Genomic DNA, 19,188 nt, shown 5'->3' with positions numbered 1-19,188 from the left:
TACAAAAAATGCAAATAGAATGTGAAAAAAGATCCGAACGCAAGGGGATACGTCATTAATGCATTCTGCGTATGCCAAAATCACATTCCACGAAGTTAACTTTTTATGTTGCTACAAATCCTGTATATATGTAAATAATTTTAGTGAAATTGCATGCAAATCGTAGTATCTCATGTATAATAAAATGCCTCAAGACAGTGAAGCTCAACCGGAAAAATAAGATTACAGGAGCATGTCCATTTAACGCTGAGGTAAAGGACTCTCTCTCCAAACTGGCGAGATATCACCAAGCTGGCGTTGGATTTGGCGACTAATTTTTCTCGCCAGACCTGGCTACCATTTGGTCCAATCCCTGTATAACCGTAATTGGTCTGATCCCTACATAACTGTAACCATATCCAGCTCTATGTAACTATGCTTGCTTTCCAACAGATCTATGGTATTGAAATTTCTCGCCAGCCGATGGAAAACTGTACAAGAAAGGCTAGAACATCCCTTCTCAGTTTTTAGTTCAAAGCTGAGTTCGGAGCAACGAGAGACTTCCGTAGATGCCCTTTGCATTGTCTTGTGTTTAACGTTCTCCATAGTTTGAAGTGACTGATTATGCTCTCGCATACCGAGATGAGCTGCACGAGTACTTTTATGATAACCTGATAAAATTTATTTTCCCAAACAAAATACTTTACAGTTTTGGACCGTTTCCCAAAAGTACTGGTACAGATCTTCTCAGTATGACAGAGCACAATTAGTAGTTTGTACTTGAAACTAACGAGAATATTAAGCACAACGCAATGTAAAGCACATCTAAAGAGCGAAGCTCGCACGGAGATCTTTCAATGCTTCGAAGGCAACTCTGAACCTAAAACTGAAAACTGATAATCTCTACGGACTTATATAGATTTCCCTGACCGCCAAGAAATTTCCAGTACCTTCGATTTCTCAAAACTACTGAAAAGCATATACATTAGAATTACATATAAGTACGGATACAGTTACAGGTTATATAAGGGTCAGACTAATTACAGTTATACAGGGATCGAACTAAAATGCTACCAAACTGTCGCCAAATGTGGCGATTTTGGCGATTTCCCGGCAAATTTAGCGACAAATTAAGTCATCAGAACCATTAACACCTCGGCGCCATCTCGTCAAAATTGCGCAGCCATTTACCACAATGGTAAATGAATCTGCCTCTGTAATCTTATTTTTCCGACGGAGCTTCGCTTTCTCGAGGCATTTCATGTTACATTATACAAGCGATACTACATTTACACAAATAATTTCACTTAAATTATTCAAATATATGCAAAGTTCATAACAAAAGTTTGTAGTAGTGTAATACGTAGTGTAATACAGGCTTGTGTCTGGTGTAGCACGAAACTCTAGCAGAAAAAATACGTCGCCAAGGCCCATCATGAGCGCACTTCGTATTTCACTTTTATTATTAGTCCAAAGGGCCTTTATCTCTGAAGGACTATTGTTTTCGTTTTGCGATTTTCCGTTGGTTCACTATAAATGTCCGTTTCACTTTTCAAACTTTTGCCTCCAAATGTTAAATGTAAAATAAATAAATGTATGTATGTTTCTCGCATTGTGATCAAACAATGGTACATAGAACCATCGAATTTTGAATGACGTAATCCTACTGCGAATATGGGCATGTGAAAGCCCAAATTTGAAATTTGGAATTTTTTTATGATCGATTTCATATTTTGTAAATCTTTAATGAATTTTGATTAACAAACTTGAGGATTCCAAAGCGAGCAAAGGCAACGTTGTACAGAAAAAACATTTCTATCTCCGTCGCGCGAGACTCTGTATCGAAAATTTTAAAGATATGCTCAATTTAAAATTATTTTGCGATATTGCTCTTGAACTGAATTTTAAGGCTTAAGTGCGAAGAACGTGATATTTAATAAATAAAGGTAACAGATAAAATGTTAAAAAAACGCCCTTTTGGACGTAATTTAAAATCTGAAACCTTTTATGTTTTTTTTTTTTTCTTTTTGTTTTGCTATTTTTAGAATATGAATGTACCCACACTCATAGAGAGAAAAAATACAATTTTATGCAAGAGAGAAAGTCTTAAGAAAAGAAAAGTCTGGCCGTAAATCCAAAATAAGAAAATGCAAAATATTATCACAATGTGATAAAAGGAATTTAAATGTTAACAGATTTTATACGACAATATTAAAGATTGCAGTACTAGCCAAATTGAATTCTATGTCTACTTCATTCCATCTGGAATACCGTTTGAATAATATGCAGTTCATTTTTAATTGAAGGACTGTATTTAGAAGACTGTGCAACCATGGATTTTAAAAAGAAGGTGAATTTTGTAACTAATTTAAGACTGAGAATCTCTACCAATATTAATTTCTGCAAGTAAATAAATCTCTGATAATAATTTTATTTTACCCTTATTTTTAATAAATATTCGTCAACGAAAGTTTCTGTCTGCCAGATTGAATAACACGAAAGAGTAAATCGATTGGCGGAAATGCGGAATCATTAGCAAAGCTTCCCCATTAACATCCACGACACTCGATTGGAAACACCTATTCCATTTGACAACATGGATAATAAATGTTTTGTTTCCATTCAATACAAGGAGCAAGCGTAAAAGTCATTTAGGTACACAGAACTTCAATCAGTGTTGTTTTAGCAGTAATGCTTCCGAATCGCCTCTTCACTTCTGTAGCTGAGAATAATTGTAATCTTGTATTTAAGGAAAGAAACCAGGAAGACGTAGAGTCTTGACCTATACTGATTCTGCTTTTAATTTTACTCCATAATTTATTTATGATGTTTCTCAGCGTGTTTTTGTTATGTATAAATATGGACTATAGTGCGAAGAGTGTCATTTTATTCTCAAGAATAAGATGTGCCAGGTCCTCAAAAGTAATAAAATGAACGAGGTAAAGTGTTTTGTTTACAATGATGAATCCTTAAATATGTAGATCCGCTAACTAGCGAAAACTCACTTTCTTTATATTTTCTTTTTGTTTTAGAGAGAAATAGTTACGAATTACTTGATAGAAAATGGCAGCTGAATACTGTAGACTGTAGAAAAAGCTTCTATTAAAAGAAAAATTAAGAATTAATACATTTTACTTTCTCGAACGAAGTAAATTAAATATCGTAATCGCAAAAATTTCTCGTATTTTAGTTCAACGAAAATATCCGCCTTGACCGCTCTCGACTCCTTGAACGAATACTTACATGACCTTGATTCAAATATTTTATGTCATATTTTATGTAAACATTTTGTGTCCCTTGAGGTAAATCCAATCAGTTTTCCTACTCACTTAATTTCCTAATAACTAAATTTTCTGCTCTCACTATCTGGACTGTCTTGGGTCGACGGCCGCGACTGCAAGCAAGCCTTTTCAGATGGGGGGGGGGATAATCTGTAATGATATTTTTAAATCAATTGATTAAATTAAATTCTATTAATATTGCTTAATAATGTGTTGGCGATTCTCTACCTAAATTGCATCCCTGTTCCTAAATTTTGGCGAAATCCTTTCTTTAGTATAAAATATATTAACCTGTTGGCGCCCGCCAAATCGCCAAACTCATAAATCTGTCATATTACATAAAGTCCTTAAGAACACTCCTGATGAGAAGATTGCGTCACCTCGTGATTTCAATTAATATCGCTGATTGGAGGAGCCTCGTGACGTACACATATGTATAAGTAGGGCTTCTGCTCAAGGTACGAGGAGAACGCTTGTGAGATGGATGCTAAAATAAACCTACCACTTTATATTCCAAAATTTGTCTCATTCCTGTTGGCCCGGCTGCACAAAACAAATAATGTATGAGAAATTACATTTCATATATATATGTAAGAAATAAGAAAATACGATAGCTGCTTTAAAAATTAATTGGAAACCTCAAAATTAACGATTCTAGACTTGGTGCTCTCCCCCTAAATTCAACTGTTCTCCCAAATTCGAGATCCTTCTATGTTATGTAGCAACCTCAAACTAACCAATCATGGCTTGCCTCTACATCATACTTAGTACAAATACACTTTGGCACAAAAAACTACGTCATTCTTCCATTCCTTTCCCTAAGTGCTGCTCTGTCATCCTCATGCCACTTCGCTTACCAATGTACAGTGGAGGGGCGGGAGTTAAAAAAAAGAAATGTTAAAAAAAATCTGAAAGGTTTCAGATTTTAAATTACGTCCAAAGGTGCGTTTTTTTAACGTTTTGTGTGTCATCTTTATTTATTAAATATCATGTTCTTCGCACTTAAACCATAAAACTCTATTTATTAGCGAAATCGCAAAATAATTTTAAAAGGAGCATATTTTTTAGAATTTCTAATTATGCCATTTTTAGTCCTTTCCCTTTTACACAATTCCGCATGCTGGAGATAAAAAGGTTTTTTTCCCCGTAGAGTTTTCCACTGCTCGCTTTTAAATTGTTGAGTTTGTTAATCAAAAATTTGTTAAAGTTTTACAAAATATGAAATAGATAATAAAAAAAAATCCAAATTTGGGTTCCAGATGCCCATATTTGGGTGGAAACGTACATTTCTCAAAATTGGATAGCTTTAGGTACCGTTGTTTTATCACAATACAAGAAACATACATACATTTATGCAGATTCTTCATTATTTAATTTCTTTAAATATAATACAGGGTGACATTTCTTTAAATATAATATTCGGTGACAACAATTTGAAAAGGGAATTGGACTTTTATAGTGAACAAACGTAAAATGCCAAAACGAAAATACGAGTAATAGTCCTTCGGGACAAATTGCGCCTTTGGCCTAAAAAGGACAGTTCTATATCTCCCGTTCTACTGAGCCGATTGACGAAATTCAAATTGCGTTTTTCATGTCTCGAAAGCGCGACTTAAGATGTATATTAGATTTATATATAGCATTATTCTAACATAGGTATTCTGACACAAAATCGGACTTTTCTGAAATAGCATACGACTTTTGTTCCAGATTTCGATTCTATGACTCAAATTATACCTAGACATTAAATTTTGTAAATTTGGGTGAGAAATTTATGGAAAAATTAAAAAATGTATCTTGGCGGATTTTTTTGAGTTTGCACCAAGCATAATTCACTTGGCGAATCCTTAATTTATAGTAACCTACTTACTTTCCTTATTTTTTGTAAAACATTCACTCGCGTGTAAAATTAAGAGAATTCGCACATTATGTCGAATTTCTGAAAGCTCAATGAACCTATTTTTATTGAAATATGATGTGAATATACACTTATAGTAGAGAAATATACTATTCAAAAGTCCTTTTATGTACACACGATTATTAGTAAGCATAGTGCAGGAATTTCTAAAATTTACGTTGTGATATCGAATTGAAAATGAGTCTAATACTTAGCATGGTCTCCTGTCACAGCCAGACAGGTCACACAGCTTGATGGCATACTTGACAGAAGGGACTGAGGAGTCCAAGTTTCAGTCGATCCCATTGCTGCAGCAAGGCAGTTTTCAACTCCAGGATGATCCTCGGAAGGGGATGGCGAAATAAAGTTGCCCTTCCCAAGATCGTCGCACTCACGCCTTAAGGGTTTGAGGGCAGGAAAATTCCTCCTGCAATTATCCTCACGCTCCGGGTAATCGCCGAGGTGCTGTGGACGAGCGTTGTCGTTCGTTAACAGAAAACCAGCACCACCTGGGTCCCCGAAAAGTCGGACATAGGGCTATAAGATCTCCTCTTTATACCTCATAGCAGTTGAGGAATGTTTGTCAAGCACATGCAAGGGTGTGCTGCCGTTCAACATAATGCCTGCCACTTCCACCACCCTAATGATCCCTTTCCTTGATGAGGGAGCGAACCTGGAGCCTGGAACCCAACCTGTTCCAGGCTCTCTACAAATAGAGGTACCTCGAGAATCAGAGCTGAATTTTGACTCATCAGAAAAAGGCACGGTGTTCCACTGTAGTGTAGTCTAAGGCGCAAGGATTTGTCTTGTGTGTTGCAGTAAGCGGGACGCAAATAACGGGCCTTCTGGAATCCTGCTCTAACTGATGAAGCCTCCGGGCAACTGCAGACCATGAATTTAAGTTCCATTGCTAGCATACAGCTCACATGAGAGCTGTGGAGTCCACTGTCATTCCGCTGAGTGTGCCGTTAATGATACTCATTCATCATTGTGGAGGTTGGTCGACCTTGTTCAGGTCTTTTCGATATGAATTCAATGTCCTCAACTATTTACAGAAATTTCAGGCGACACCTGAAATTTACAATTAGCTCCTGCGCTCCTAATCCTCACCTGCGCTTGTGATTAACCTGCCACCAATATACCGAAAATTCTCTCTCTCATTCTCTCGTACATACTCATTTTGAATGATACCCTACACAATTTACCGAACTTTTGTGAGAAACTCGGCGAATGCCGTAAAGGATGTGGAGCGCACCAAGTAACCTAAAATCATTCTTGCGCTTTTATCCTCTCCACAATCACAGCTGCGTAGACACGCAGGTATAGGCTTACGTATTCATTTTTGAATGTTTGCGTAATTCTTCGGCGGCATAAGTCTTACCTTTGGTTGAATAATTTTCATAAAAGTAGATATAATTTGCAAATTCTCTTAATTCTACACACGCGTGTAGTATAATGATTCCATATTTGTCATCAGAGCAAAGTAATCTTGACCTTTTTATAATTATCCATGAATTGGGCTTAAAAACATAATTTTCTATTTATTTCTATTTATTTTCTTTCTTCGATGCCAGATTTCTAATTTCTGCCGGTGACAGATTTTCAATTTGCTGTTTAAATTTGGCTTTAATTGTATTGGTTCCAATTGTATTGTGTTTAATTTAATTTTTATAAAATAAGAAAAGTTGCTTTTTAAGAATAAATTCAGAAGGGTAGCAATTAAAAACTGAGATTATGCTTCCCGTGTTATCGTTATCCGTTAGGGGGATTCAGAAAAAGGGCAAAGGGACAATTTTATTTTCCATTGCTCCATTTTTTTTTCTAGTCTTGAATATTTTTTTCTCATTAATGATTTCTCCAGGCCGTTAATGCAAAAAGTATTAGTTTAACTATTTTACTACGTACAGCCTAAATTAAAAGAGCAGTATGTTTTTTTCCCTTTGCTTAATTTTGCATTTTGTCTCTTGGTTCTATCATTTATATGCACAATCATCTAATCATTCTGATTTTTTTTTGTTTCAAATGAGAAAGAGTCATGCATTAATTTATAAGGTATTCCTCGCGCCTTCCTATCGTGCCTTCGTGGTGTAGTGGTTCTGTACGCTGGGTCGGTTTTTTCCAGAGGTCCGTGGTTCGATTCCCGGCGAAGCCGTTTGCTGATTTTTCAGTTCTCCTGCTTCCAAAAAAATACCTAATGTCTTTTCAAAATTTTCTCTAATTAATGTGTTTACTACAATTATAAATCATTATTCGTTGAATTAAAAACTTTTAAATATTAGCTTTCAGCATACAAGTGTATATTAAAAGAAAAAGTAGAATTTGTAATTTGAATATCATTTCTCACGCATTTTCGTATATATTTCTGTAACTGACAAAAAGTACTTTGCAAAAGCGGCACTATTTCCTTTTATTAAATTCCTACTATTAGTTCACACTCTCCCTATATCTTGTTCAAATTTTGCAGTTTTTAATAAAATACTTTTTATTCATCCACTCAACTTCAAATACATTTTTTTAAACTTGTAGTGGATGACACTTGATGTTAATACAGTTTTCTCACATTTTAAAAATTTTAAATTTTAGCAAAGCAGGTATTTGCTAGTTATATATGTAAACAGGTAACTATTATTAAGTAAAAGATTTATGACAAACAATGTTATAGTCGAAGACTTATCGGTGAGGCTCTATACTTCGGATTGGATCTTATATAGGAAAGATGATGATGATGATAAAGGTATGAATATTGATTCACAAAATCAATAATAAAGATACACATTTTATAGTTTAATGCTTAATATAATGGAAATTAATGACCAACAACAAAGAAAAATTTTTTTTGTATTTTATTTTATTTATTTATTTTTTGTATTTAAAAAATTTTACTTTGTTGATCTAAGTAGGAACTAACTTTTAAAAACATTCTTTAATTAATTACTAATTAATTTTCAATCGTGACTAAAATGCTTTTCATTCATCCACTCAAGTTTAAATACATTTTTTAAACTTGTAGTGGATGAAACTTGATGTTAATAGTTTTTTCACATGTTAAACATTTTTTTAATTTAAAATTAAATTTTTTTTTGTATTTAAAAAGAAATTTTTTTAGACCTAAGTAGGAATTCACTTTAATTTGTTTTATTTGTTTATTGGCAGTTTCTTTATTCTAGATTTTATGAAAAAAAAGGCTCGTTTCTCGGGAAAAACAAGCTCAAATAAACTGTTGTTCGTCATTAATTTCCATTATATTAAGCATTAAACTATAAAATGTGTATCTTTATTATTGATTTTGTGAATCTTTTACTTAATTCTTCGCGTATGACTATTCAGAAAGAAAGAGTTTCCTCACTGAAAGATAACACTCCATCCGTAGCTGCTTTAAATATAAACGAACAAAAACAGAACTAGGCATTAAATCTTAGCAAGATCCCATCTCATATTTGTTTCCATAATGAGCCTATTTGCTATTTATATGTAAACAGATAAACAGAGTTTAGTAAATTAACGAAATCCATCAAAATGTTTCATTCTATATATATATGCAAATGAATGTTTATTGGTTTGTTTATCTTTTATACAAATCTATAGTTTAATTACGATCTTAACGAAATTTGCCACACTCGACCTTCAAAACAAGATGAAGGTCACTACATACATAAAAATTTCTAAAAAACCAGCCCATGGAGTCTGTACCGTTTATCTGTATATATAAAGAAGAAATTCTGTGTGTTTATCCTCTAATAACTCAGTCGCTACTATAGCTATCGTCACCAAACTTTCTACAATTCATTTCTGTGTCCTGGGGAATTGAAATTGAAAACTCGGAAAAACGATCATTTTTGCCCTCATTTTTCTTAGTGGCAACAGTCTGGCAAGCTGGAGATGAAAATCCGCTTTATTTCGAAAGTTGTTACCACTGCTCGCTTTCAAATCCTTTTTTCAAACCCTTTTGAGTTTGTTAATAAAAAATTTCTAAATTTTACGATGAAATAAAATTGCATTGCCGGACATTAAATACATTATTTCCGATTCCAAAAATTCGTGGGAAGCTATTTCGACTATTCGCATTTTCCTACGACTTTAGTCAGCCGAAATATTAATTAAAAACTCTGAAAGCGCTAATTTTTTTACTCATTTTTCCGAGTGGCAACAGTGTCGCGCGTTGGAGATAAAAACGCTTTATTTCGAAAGTGTTCGAAAGTTTTTAAAGTGTTGCTACTGCTCGCTCTCAAGTCGTAGAGTTTGTTAATCAAAAATGTGTAAATTTTACAAAATCTATACATATAAAGAAGAATGTCTGTTTGTGTGTTTGTTTTTTAGTTTGCGTTATTGATTTCTGATCAATTATGATAAATGTTTTGCCACATTTAATTGATTGAAATTAAATACAGGTGAAATATTATGGAATTTCCGCCTTTACGACCATTTAATTAGAAAGACGAAAATCATTGACTGAAAGTGGATGCTGTATAAATCCGCAGCAGCTTGGGTTTGAATTCTACATAAACCAGCAATGTTCTCTACTGAAAGAATTTTTCTTGGTACCATGGATTGTATTTGATGCATAGATCCAATCTTAAAACGAACCAATAATTTGTACAGTTGAGAATTTATTTTTGTACATTATGGGTCTAAATTTGTCTTGGGGGTAATTTAACTATCGGTTATTTATTTAAAATGCTGATATTGACGAAACATTTTCGAAAAACAATGATTTCACATGTAATCGCGTACTTTCTTCACGTAAGAATATGACCTTATACGATAATAGTATATTTAATGTTTGACAATGATGTTTTAATTTAATATTTTGTAAAACTTAAAATGTATTTTAATTCAGAGATACCTTTCTCGAAACTCAACTCCTCGCCATTCTGGATGAAATGATTACAGAAAAAAACAAAGAAACGCGCAGAGATTTTAATAGTATAGATTTTGTAAATTCTAAAACGTTACAGTACAATTACAGATAATTTTTGTGCAACTTAAAAGTAAATCGAGTCTGGTTTGCAAATGCATATTTCATCTCAATTTAAACTGAATTTGTTGCTTTACGCAACCTTAGATACACTAACTGGTGATTAAAAGTTTAAGCTGTTATAAGTGAAAAATAAAGATAGCGATTTTTCAATTGCTAGATATTCATTTAGCGATGTTCAATATTTTTTCGGTTTTGCTTGAAATGTTCCAATGCATTCTAAAAAGCAATAGATACGGTATCCTTTCCTCATGGAAAAATAATATTTTGCGTCTTTCTCATCATTTATAAAAAACTAATTTTTTTCATGCATTTCTTCTAGCGATTTATTTAGAATCAGCAATAGGCAAAGGCAAATTTTCTAGTAATTAAAAGTGAATTGAAATCTGTCTTTTTTTTATCTGTATTAGCATTTAAACCATTTTTACTTTTTTATTATTATTCGATTTAGATAGATCTTAGGTTAACTAGAATGTTGCTTTTGTAGAAGAATGCACAAATCAGAGAAGGCTTTCATTTTTACTACTGCTCAATTTTTATTGTTTTCATTTTACTCTAAAAAAGTAAGCAATTAAAACTCATGAAGGCACTTATCATGATTTAATGCTTTACTGCAGATAAGATTTTATACCGCATTACTGTTTTTATCAGTAAACTGCTTTAACTATGCAGATAGAAGTTCCGGAATTTCATTAAAGCTTAATTTGGTTCAATTTTTTTCCCGAAGCTTTTAATGGTTTAAAGAATTCTTGCGAAGAAAGACAGTATAGTAAATGAAGGCAGATCAAGAAATTCTTATAGCGTTATTGGTACCCATTTCTGAGAAACTGTTGGTTAAATGTATTAGAAGAAAGAATGACTCACGGAAATAAGAGAAGAGTCGTAAAGATTCTGAAAAGATTGCTCAATTAGAATTAAATTATTAAATTTCAAGAGGATTGATGTAATTATTTGAAAAAGGAATTTCGCTAAAATGACATCTCTTATAATGATTAGATAGTTACAATTGCAGCAAAGCGTGTAATGAACTAATTGGAAGATTTACCCTATTATCCAAATAAAGTAGCCCAGAGCTAAGAATATGAGAATTCGTAAGGCTACATTTTTATAAATCTCACCATAATTCATTTTAATAAAACCTAAAGCTGTTTTTAGGAAAGAGTTTCCTTTTTAAAATTATTTCGTAAATTTTGTCTAACAACTAAATCCTTCAGCTTACATACACCCAAATTTGGAAATTTATTTCCTTCGACTACAGTCTTTTTTTTTTACTCAGTCCTAAAGTTCTTTTTTTTTTTTTTTTTTTTTTTAAATATGATCACTTAGAATGTGCATTTCTTAATTTTTTAATTACTTTATATGGTATTTTCTCCCTCCTTACAGCATGCCCTCGTGGTGTAACGGTAGGCCACCCGGCGCGTATTCGAAAGGTCCAGGTTCGAGTCCTGGCGAGAGTACTGCTCATTTTTCACGTCTCCTGCTTAAAACAATTCTAATGTCTCTACAGTGTCACCCGATCTAGAAGGAGGTGGACATGGGGGGGGTTAGTCACTACTGTGGGAGTGACTCTCAGGTAACCCTGTGTTGAGCGCTTGCAGGTAACGTATCTGACTTCCTATAATGATTGGGCGAGGTTGTGTACTCTTACTGCATTTTAAACTTGAACATATTTATGATTATTACGAGAAACTCTTTACAAATAAAATAAATAAATAAATATATATCATTCATAGGTAGCATAGATAAGAATTTGAATGCATTACAGTCTTCGTAGCGTGAGTCTGCAAACGTAGGTATCTCTAGTCGAGAGCCCAAGAACATTGTAGGGCTCTCTAGCCGAAAGTTCAGGAGCGTTCTTCTGATGCCACTCCTATGGCGAAAATCTTCAAACTGGAATTAGCCACGCCTCCTTAATTTTACGGTAGCATTTTACATACTGTGATTCGTTATATCTGGAACGAGATGAAAGGAAAAATCAGATCATTGGTTCGTGACCCCTCCTGAAATCGAGGGGCTTTGACGACAGACACGGTGCAGAACGTTAAAATCTCCTGACAGGTGACAAGTGAGAGCGGATCCGGACACCCGGGCGGCTTACTAGGACTATTCGGGTATCGTCTGGGATCCGCAACTGTACAACGCGATAATTCTTTGGCGTCCCCTAAGCGCGGCGTCAGGAGCTTGATAGAAACTTTTGTGGGTGCTATATATTGAAATTTGAGCATTTTAAACTGATATTTAAACATTTTACAATAATTGTAGTTTACAATACGATAATTGTATACTGATGCACACACTACAGCTATTACATAAATATTATACATTAATAATGAATGGGTGTTGGAACCCCAAATCTTCAAAAAATTGTGATTTCGGATTTTTGCATTTTCAAATTCTCTACACTTTTATCTTTCTAAAAATACCATTCTTTAATCTCTATGAAAGTTAGAACTATAAAAAAATCTAGTTTTAATTTGTCATCAACTGCTTTGATCAATGAGGATTTTTACATTAAAACGCGTTTTTCTCCAAACGTCATATTTTTATACTCGATGTACCTTTTCTCAGGAACTACTGACCACAGGTATCTAAACTTTTTATGGCTTATTTATTAGGTTCCTTAATATTTACTGAAATGAGCTTTTTGTAATAAACTTAGAAAAAAATTTTTTTTTAAATTTTTTGTGTGAGAAAAGTGCTAAATTTTACTCTGCCTAACAAAATATTCTGTAATTTACTCTAAAATTCAAAATGCTTCAAAAGCTCATTTCAGTATAATCAGAAAGGTATACGTATATAATTACAGAAAAAATTTCAAGCTTGTATCTGCAGCAGATTTTGAGAAAAGGTACATCAAAAAGGGCCAATTTAATATTGTCGGTATAGGGGTTTCTGATACCCCTTAAACATTAACGTGGTTCATTTTATGTGCACCTAGGTTTAAACATTGGGAATAAGTTATTACAATAATATTTGTTTTGCATATGCGTACGTTGTTGCATAAACATTCCACACTAGTAATTAAACATTTCACTCTTGGTTACAGGCCAGTTCTACAATGATACATACATATATACATAAATAAATAAACACACGTAAGTTACCCTGGTGCATTTTACATATATAGTAGCTGTGGATAGGTTAGTTACTTTAGAGTGTTCATGTACTGGGCTCCATCGTACATACACTAAACAGCACACTAACATGCCGCGCAAGAGCACTAGTACCAGACAACGAGACACTCAGGGAGTACTGAAGACTGGGTAAGAATCTGTAGTGCACTAGGTGACATGACAAAGGTCCTGTCCCAAATCCTGCACGCCTAACACTGGGCATGAAGTTATGTCTCTGCGATGTCAAAAACATGTCGTGTGATGATACATTGTAAAAGCTGGGAGCAGTGAATTGCACAGACCGCGCACGCGATTTACTTACCTCTGTGTGGTCTGCCGCAGATGATAATTCGTCGCCACCAGAATTTGGCGGCTAAGTCGCTTAATTCCCAATCGCACTTTAAAAAGAGGAGTATATAAGGTATTTTCTCCGTTGCTCCAGCATGCCTTCGTGGTTAACAGTAGCACACTCGACGAATATTCGAGAGGTCTAGGTTCGAGTCTCTTTTTTACGTCTCCTACTTCAAAATATCCTAATGACTCTAGAAACTTAAGAGTCTTAAAGTGAAGAAATTGTCAAGTGTTGTTATTTTTTTAAGAGTTCTATATCATTTTAACAATTTAACAGTTCTGTAAATGATCAGACTATTTGGAAAAGAGTAGAACCCTTTTAAAAATTTTGTTAGAGCATATGTTGTATTAAAACAACAAATTTATATAAAATGCACTATGGAATATCGAATAAAATAATGATATTACTTCTGGTAAAGAAATTAAATATTAATACTAGTTTTAATGTAAAGTTTCTGTTTGTTACAGGTTTCGGCTACCTATTATTAAGTAAAGAAGGGAAGAATCTTTGAATTATCCATGAAATATAGCAGTTATTTATCTCCTAGCTGCTTTCTTGTAAGTGAAATCTGTATATTCTTTATTTAACGCTTAACATCATAATTAATATCGATAACAGAATTATTTAAAATTTTTGCAAATACAAAATATTAGTAATAAAAATGTGTCAATCATTAAGTATTAGTTATCATTAAGTATTAGTTATAGGCATTAAGTATTAGTTATTTTGACAGATTAGAGGTTATGTAATGTTGTTTTCAATTTTTGTGCTTATGTAAGTAGTTTTAGTGTAATTGTATATAAATTTTAGTATCTCTTTCATAATTTAAAATTACAGGGAGTAGCCTTGCGAAACAAATAAGGTTACAGGGCAAGTATATTTAATACTGAGGGTAAATGTTCGCTAGCTTGACGCTGTTTCGCCAAATTGTCGACAACCATCAAGCTGATAACAGTTTTGGGAACTAATGTTTGTTGCCAAATTTGGCTAGAAATTGCCAAAAGTCGCCACACGGGCGGCAATTTAGTTTGATCCCTCTGTAACTGTAATTGATCTGATCCGTGTGTAAATGTAATTTATCTGATCCCTATGCTAGTTTAAGTATTTAACAGTTATTTTAAGTTTAAATAAGCTTTACTGTATATTCTCGTTTCCTGTCTACTATTACCTCCCAGAATGAGTTTTTAGCATCGCGTTGCATGCAAATGAGTTAGAAGGAGTATTTAAGGAAGGTTCAGCTTACTTCGAAAGAGAGCTTAGAAGTCCTTAGTGGTGCATGTTGGTTATCAGGCTATTTCGTTATTAAATCTACTACTCTCGGCCTTACTGTACGTGCCTGTTGATAATCGCCGGCTAGGTTAAATTAAGGAACAACTACGTTAAGTAATCATGTCTAGCTTCCACTAAGTCAGTTTAGTTTAGTATTAGATTAGTTTCTTATTTTTCTTATCTTGATTTGAAACCCAAGTGGAGGCTTCTCTGTACGCCCGAGAAGGGGCCATCTGTTATCATTTGAGTGAATAAAGGGTATTTTAACCCTTCTCTAAACTTTGTTGTTATACACGTGAAGTCCACGGTTTATGAAGTTCCTCTACATTCAAAATAGACCAAGAAGTGAGAAACATTATAACTGTATTCGGCCTTACGTATTTGTAGTTGTGTATGCCCTCCTGCTATTTCAAGAAATCGAAGGTCCTGGAAATTTCTTGGTGGATAGGAGAAAACTATACGAGACCGGAAAGAGTATCAGTTTTTAGTTTAGTTCAGAATTGAGTTCAGAGTACTGAGTTCAGATTATTGAGAGATCCCCCGTGCGAGCTTTTCCTTTTTGATGTGCTTTATGTTGTCTTGTGCTAAACGTTCTTAGTAGTTTGAAGTGGTAACTACTGATTGTACTCTGTCATAGTGAGAAAATGTTTTCATCAAGCTTTCATAAGTTTTGTGTGCATTCAGTTATTAGCTCGTATACATGTAACAAAATATGCCACTATATTACTCCAAAATAAGTAACACCTAGCATTTTATGGCAAACCTGTAACGCCAAAAAATTTAAACTAGAGTCTAATGAGAGTGATGGAAATTCTTGATTACTTTTTGTGGGTTATAAATAGGTTTTTTCAACTACATCTTAATTTATTGGATTATCTGTTTTAAGGTAAACATTTTGATTTAAGAAATTATTTACTGAAGTATTTTGTTTTTCACTTTCGTTTTCAATACTTTTAAAACAATAGAATTCTTTTTTGGATTATTCTAAAATTTAATTAGGTTTTACACTAAATAATTTTATTTATTTCCTTTTTTGTTTTACAAGAGTAAAAAATTTTACTTACTTTGTCTAATGAGAGTGAATTTCCTTCAATTAGTATGCTTTTGTTTCCTTTGACTAAAAAAATAAAATTAAAATTTTCCTTGAAATATTTAAACGTTTTCCTTTTGGTTTCAAAATTACTTTTACGTACAAGATTTTAGCGTTTTTAGCGATTAATTTCTTGCCAAAGCTTTGCGAATGAAACCAAGATGGCACAAATGTACGTATCATTCTGTATCGCCTCTCAAATTTAGACTACAGTCTAATGAGAGTGAAGGGAGTTCTTAATTTTGTTTTGTATGTTTTAAATAGGTTTTTCAACTACATCTTAATTCATTGGATTTTCTGTTTAAAGGTTAACATTTAAATTAAAAAAATATTTCACGGAAGTATTTTGTTTTTCCACTTTCGTTTTCAATTCTTTTAAAGGGATAGAATTCTCTTTATTTAAGATTATTCTGATGTTTCTAATTAGAAATTATTTTTTCCTTCCTTTGGAGTAGGGCCAGAATTTTCGGTTGAACTATTATAATAGTAATTTAAATACATCGAAATGGTTCATCGGCTAATTCTGGATACAGAAAAGCAAGGATTTTTGTAAAAGTGGTGTCGAAGTATTGCAAGGTGGCTATACGCTACTAGATGAGATAGTTTACAGCGCCATCTGGTGTAAAACAGCGGAGTTAGCGTCGCTATCTCGAAAAACGATACGAGATAGGGAAAAAAAAAAAAAAACTGAATTACCAAGCTGTAATTTAAGATTCGTTACCAGATAATTCTCTATCGTCAAAATATTTTCTTTCGGAAGTTAAGTTTCCTTTGTCATGTTTAAATTAAACAACATTTTCAGAATGCATAGATTTAAAATTCTAAAGGTAATTTAATTTCTTTGTTCATTTTCTAAGTACGAAACGTCGATGGCATAGTAATATAGAAAAATGTTCCCAAACTAGTGTTTTGTAGTTTCACGACTTTTCTTGAAAGGTATATCTGGAAAGTGTTTTTATTTGGCTATTGAATTTATTTCTGATCCTAAAAAATCCTTTTCGTGACCGTATGAAACATTAATAATAAAATTCATATTAACGTTTTTCGCAAAATTTAAAAAAAAAAAAAAAAAAAAAAAAAAAAAAAAGAAGTCTGAAAGGTTCTTCAGATTTTAACGTTCGCCCAAAAGAATTTGTTAAGGTTTTTGTGCTCTCGCTTGGGCGCTTAGTTTACTAGTCTGCTGTTACACTCACTCTTTCTAACCCCCCCCATTTTTGTTGTCTTTTTAGCTTTATTACTAAGCATTATTTTCTTCGCACTTACACGGTATATAGTTCAATACAAAAATCAGAAACATTTCAAAAGCAGTATAGCAGTATGCGTTTAGAATTCTCGATGCAGCCTTATGTGTTGCCATATATTTTTTTCAGTCTTTTCTCAGTTCATCGTGTCAGTTATCACTTTTCTGACTAAAATGGTTTTAAAAGTTTTTTTTTTTTTTTTTTTGTTATTTTGTTATTAATGTTTTGTGTTTGCTTTAAGATGGCTTTACAAAACGGTTTTTGTGTTTTTCTTATTAACGAATTGTGTGTTTTCTTTATTTATTAAATATTACATTTTTGGCGCTTACACAACATAAAATTGGATTCAACAGCGAAGTCACAAAGCATTTAAATACAGCATATCTTCAGAATTTGCGATAGAAAGTCTCGCGCGCTTGAGATAAAAGTATTTTATTCCATACAATGTTGTCACTGCTGGCCTTGAAATCATTTAAGTTGTTAATCAAAAATTCGTTAAAGTTTTCCAAAATATGAAACAAATTCGAAATTCAAAATTTAGGCTTCCAGGTGCCCATGTTCGGGTGGAGGACTAAGTTATTCAAAATTTGATGGCTGTAGATATCGTTGTTATTTCACACTGCGAAAAACGTACATACATTCATGCAGATGCTTTATTATTTAAGTATAATACAGAGCGATAACATCTGATGGCAACTATTTCCGTTTCGAAATTAATGTCCCATTCGGGACTAACGTTCATTTTGGGCTAATAATATTTACAGAATTAGGTGCATTTTTCAGGACATATGCTGAAGAAGAACATTGCTTTGAAATGTGAGATTATTCTGCATACTCTGGAATATCTGAACACTTTATACGCAGTATGCAAAGAATTAACAAAATAGAGAAAGAACTAATTGAGACCCAAATAGCGAGCGCAGTATGCAAGAAGATTAAAGGAAATGGAAGAAATCGTAAGATCATACGCACTTCTGCATGTACAAGTTCTCATTAGTTTGGGAAAATTTTTATTTATTTATTTTCCTTCGTTTTTATTCTGCAACAATAGTGTCGTAAATATTTCCAAGAAATTTCTTCTTCGGCGCCGCTACTGTTGATCCGTCAGCCATAGCTCATAAACCTAAATAGGGCATCGCCAACTTCTCGCACAAAAATCACGTATAGGAGGCGTATACTCCAAGGTCATGGAAGGTCAAGATCTACAGATAAAGCTACTTTATGTGTTACTACGCCATCAGCACGATTGCGGAAATCCAGAATTTTATTAGAGGTAACAACGTAGGAGAGAGTGGGCTAGACGAAGCAGTAAGGCGATTAAGTCGGAGAACTTTTAAGAAATTTTAGAAACATTAGACGGATTTATTTGTAAATATAAGAAAAATATTTGCAGATGTTTATAGAAACATTGATCTTCCATTGAATCATCACCATTTGTGTTTATAATTTTTTCAGGAAGAATTGACTACTTTATTTCTCACTTCTAAAACCGTATAATTTGAGAGATTTTTAAGTACATTCAGAAGTGATAATTAACTCCACTATTAAAAAAATCTTTCATTCTTATTACAAATAAAATAATGCAAGAGAAAATGTTTAAATGAATTGTAAAATTTTAAAGCTTCTCATCACCTACATATCTTCTTGCTAATAAACCTAATACAAATTAATATAGTTTCAAATTCAGTAACCGTAGTAAAATTTTGATATCTAAAATTTATCTAATAATTTTTTCTAAGTATGAGAGTTAGAAATATATTCCTCTTCGATCTCTACAAGGTAAACAAAATTCTAACACAACCCATTTTTCTAAAGACTGATTCCTTAGATACCGAGGTTATCAGATGAATTCCAAAGATTATGAGTCCACTAACGGCCGAGCGGTAAAGTCGCTGAACACTGGTAGTTCGGTCCGAGGCTCGAATCCCGCGAACGGGCTGGCCGAATGGGCGTTTTCGTTTTTTCCCCCCCCCCCCCCATGTGTAAAGTGT

The 19,188-nt window shown here is 33.3% G+C and overlaps 1 protein-coding gene across 1 annotated transcript in view; it reads left to right on the top strand.

Annotated features, from left to right (window-relative positions):
* LOC118182376 (uncharacterized) overlaps positions 1–19,188 on the top strand; it is a 347,901-nt gene that overhangs the window by 118,376 nt on the left and 210,337 nt on the right. The window contains exon 2 of the mRNA XM_085814501.1: positions 14,065–14,154. The gene's annotated coding sequence lies outside the window, so the exon portion shown is untranslated. The remainder of the gene's footprint in view (positions 1–14,064; positions 14,155–19,188) is intronic.

The sequence above is a fragment of the Stegodyphus dumicola genome, chromosome 4 (genome assembly GCF_044657685.1).
Source record: "Stegodyphus dumicola isolate Sdum_Otavi_A_Nest chromosome 4, ASM4465768v1".
In the NCBI taxonomy this organism is placed as follows: domain Eukaryota; kingdom Metazoa; phylum Arthropoda; class Arachnida; order Araneae; family Eresidae; genus Stegodyphus; species Stegodyphus dumicola.
This window is presented reverse-complemented; position numbering and strand designations above follow the sequence as displayed.